This window comes from Arachis duranensis, chromosome 2, assembly GCF_000817695.3.
Source record: "Arachis duranensis cultivar V14167 chromosome 2, aradu.V14167.gnm2.J7QH, whole genome shotgun sequence".
Taxonomy (NCBI): domain Eukaryota; kingdom Viridiplantae; phylum Streptophyta; class Magnoliopsida; order Fabales; family Fabaceae; genus Arachis; species Arachis duranensis.
This window is the reverse complement of record NC_029773.3, coordinates 55636325-55639936: the sequence shown is the minus strand read 5'-3', so window position 1 is coordinate 55639936 and position 3612 is coordinate 55636325.

Sequence of the window (3612 nt, the reverse complement as noted above, 5' to 3'; positions counted from 1 at the left end):
ATGATTAGCCGTGCTGTGACAGAGCATAGGAACGTTTTCACTGAGAGGATGGGAAGTAGCCATTGACAACGGTGACACCCTACATAGAGCTTGCCATGGAAGGGACTTTGCGTGTGGAGAAGGATTTCAAGGAAGAGTTGAAGTCAGAGGACAAAGCATCTCCAAAACTCCAACATAATTCTCATTACTGCAAAACAAGTAACGCTATTATTCTCTTTTATTTTTCCAATCTAATAATTCCAACTGATAATTTTAATTAAGATCCTGACTAAGAATAATAAGATAAACATAGCTTGCTTCAAACCAATAATCTCCGTAGGATCGACCCTTACTCACGTAAGGTATTACTTGGACGACCCAGTGCACTTGCTGGTTAGTTGTGCGAATCACAAATTCGTGCACCAGCAGGTTGTACCTCAATGATTCCCAGCTTCTCCATTACAGAGAGTGGCATAAGATTTATCCCTGACCCCAGATCACATAGAGCTTTTTCAATGGTCATGGTGCCTATCGTACAAGGTATTAAGAATTTGCCAGGATCTTGTTTCTTTTGAGGTAAAATTTGCTGAATCCAGGTATCTAGTTCACTAATGAGCAAGGGAGGTTCACTTTCCCAAGTCTCATTACCAAACAACTTGGCATTCAGCTTCATGATAGCTCATAAATATTGAGCAACTTGCTCTCCAGTCACATCTTCATCCTCTTCAGAGGAAGAATGGTCTTCAGAGCTCATGAATGGCATAAGGAGATTTAATGGAATCTCTATGGTCTCTATTTGAGCCTCAGATTCCTTTGGATCCTTAATAGGAAACTCCCTCTTGCTTGAGAGACGTCCCAGGAGGTCCTCCTCACTAGGATTTTTGTCCTCCTCCTCCCTTGTGCATTCGGCCATATTGATTAAATCAATGGCCTTGCACTCTCCTTTTGGATTCTCTTCTGTATTGCTCGGGAGAATAGTGGGAGGAGTTTCAATGACTTTCTTACTCAGCTGGCCTACTTGTGCCTCCAGGTTTCTGATGGAGGATCTTGTTTCACTCATGAAACTGAAAGTGGCCTTTGACAGATCAGAGACTAAATTGGCTAAATTAGAAGTGTTTTGTTCAGAATTCTCTGTCTGTTGCTGAAAAGATGATGGAAAAGGCTTGCTATTGCTTAGCCTATTGCATCCACCATTGTTAAAGCCTTGTTGAGGTTTTTGTTGATCCTTCCATGAGAAATTTAGATGATTTCTCCATGATGGATTATAGGTGTTTCCATAAGGTTCACCCATATAATTTACCTCTGCTATTGCAGGGTTCTCAGGATCATAAGCTTCTTCAGAAGTTGCCTCTTTAGTACTGTTGGATGCATTTTGCCATCCATTCAGACTTTGAGAGATCATGTTGGCTTGCTGAGTCAACACTTTGTTCTGAGCCAATATGGCATTCAGAGCATCAATTTCAAGAACTCCCTTCCTTTGAGGCGTCCCTTTATTAATGGAATTCCTCTCAGAAGTGTACATGAATTGGTTATTTGCAACCATGTCAATAAGCTCTTGAGCTTCTGTAGGTGTTTTCTTTAGGTGAATGGATCCACCTGCAGAATGGTCCAATGACATTTTTGAAAATTCAGATAGACCATAATAGAATATATCTAATATGGTCCATTATGAAAACATGTCAGATGGACACCTTTTGGTCAACTGCTTGTATCTTTCCCAAGCTTCATAGAGGGATTCACCTTCTTTTTGTTTGAAGGTCTGAACATCCACTCTAAGCTTGCTCAGCTTTTGAGGAGGAAAGAATTTATCCAAGAAGGTCGTGACCAGCTTATCCCATGAGTCCAGGCTATCCTTAGGTTGTGAATCCAACCATATTCTAGCTCTGTCTCTTACAGCAAAAGGGAAAAGCATGAGCCTGTAGACTTCAGGATCTACTCCATTCGTCTTTATAGTCTCACAAATCTGTAAGAACTCAGTTAAAAACTGATAAGGATCTTCAGATGGAAGTTCGTAAAACTTGCAGTTTTGTTGCATTAAAGCAACTAGCTGAGGCTTAAGCTCAAAATTATTAGCTCCAATGGCAGGAATGGAGATGCTTCTTCCATCAAATTTGGACGTGGGTTTGGTAAAGTCACCAAGCATCCTCCTTGCATTATCATTATTGGGTTCAGCTGCCATCTCCTTCTCTTGTTCGAAATTTTCTGAAAGGTTACTTCTGGATTGTTGTAATTTAGCTTCTCTTAGTTTCCTCTTCAAAGTCCTTTCAGGTTCAGGATCAGCTTCAATAAGAGTGCTTTTGTCCTTGTTCCTGCTCATATGAAAGAGAAGAAAACAAGAAAAGAAAGAGGAATCCTCTATGTCACAGTATAGAGATTCCTTTATGTTAGTAGAAAAAGAAAGGGGAGAAGAGTGAAGTAGGATGGGTTCGGATATTTAGATGAAGAGAGGTGAAGAGAAGTGTTAGTGAATAAATAATTAAATAGAATAAGAAAAGAGAGGGAGAATTTCGAAAATAATTTTGAAAAAGCGGTTGGTTATTTTCGAAAATTAAAGATAAGATATGATTAAAAATAAAATTTAAAACAAAAAGAATTTTTGAAAAAGAGATGAGATATTTTCGAAAATTGGAGAGGGAAAGTAGTTAGGTGGTTTTGAAAAAGATAAGAAACAAACACAAAGTCAAAGAGTTAGTTGAAAAAGATATTAAAATCAAATTTGAAAAGATAAGAAGATAAGAAGTTAGATAAGATATTTTGAAATCAAATTTTTGAAAAAGATAAAATTTTGAAAAAGATAAGATATAAAAGATATGATAAGATATGTTTGAGAAAGATTTAATTTTTAAATTAAAATTAATTACTAACAAGAAACTAAAAGATAAGATTCTAGAACTTAAAGATTGAACCTTTCTTAACAAGAAAGTAACAAACTTCAAATTTTTGAATCAATCACATTAATTGTTAGCGAATTTTCGAAAATATGATATAAAGATAAGAAAAAGATTTTGAAAAAAATTTGAAAAAGATTTTTTGAAATTTTTGAAAAAATAAAAAAATGAAAAAGATATAATTTTTCAAAAAGATTTTGAAAAGATAAGATTTTTAAAATTGAAAATTTGACTTGACTTGTAAGAAACAACTAATTTTGAAAATTTTTGACTAAGTCAACTCAAATTTTCGAAAATTATGAGAAAAATAAGGAAAAGATATTTTTTTGAATTTTTTTGAATTTTTAATCATGAGAGAGAGAAATTAAAAACGTCATTTTTGTGTTTTTCTCTTTTCTTTATGGATCAAAACAAAGAATGTATGCAAGAGCACTATGAATATCAAGATGAACACCAAGAACACTTTGAAGATCATGACGAACATCAAGAACATATTTTTGAAAAATTTTTGATGCAGAGAAAACATGCAAGACACCAAACTTAGAAATCTTTAATGCATGGACTCTAACAAACGAAAAATGCACATGAAAAATGACAAACAACACAAAACAAGAAATCATCAAGATCAAACAAGAAGACTTGTCAAGAACAACTTGAAGATCATGAAGAACACTATGAATGCATGTATTTTTCGAAAAATGCAAGAAAAAATTTTTAAAGCATGCAATTGACACCAAACTTAAAA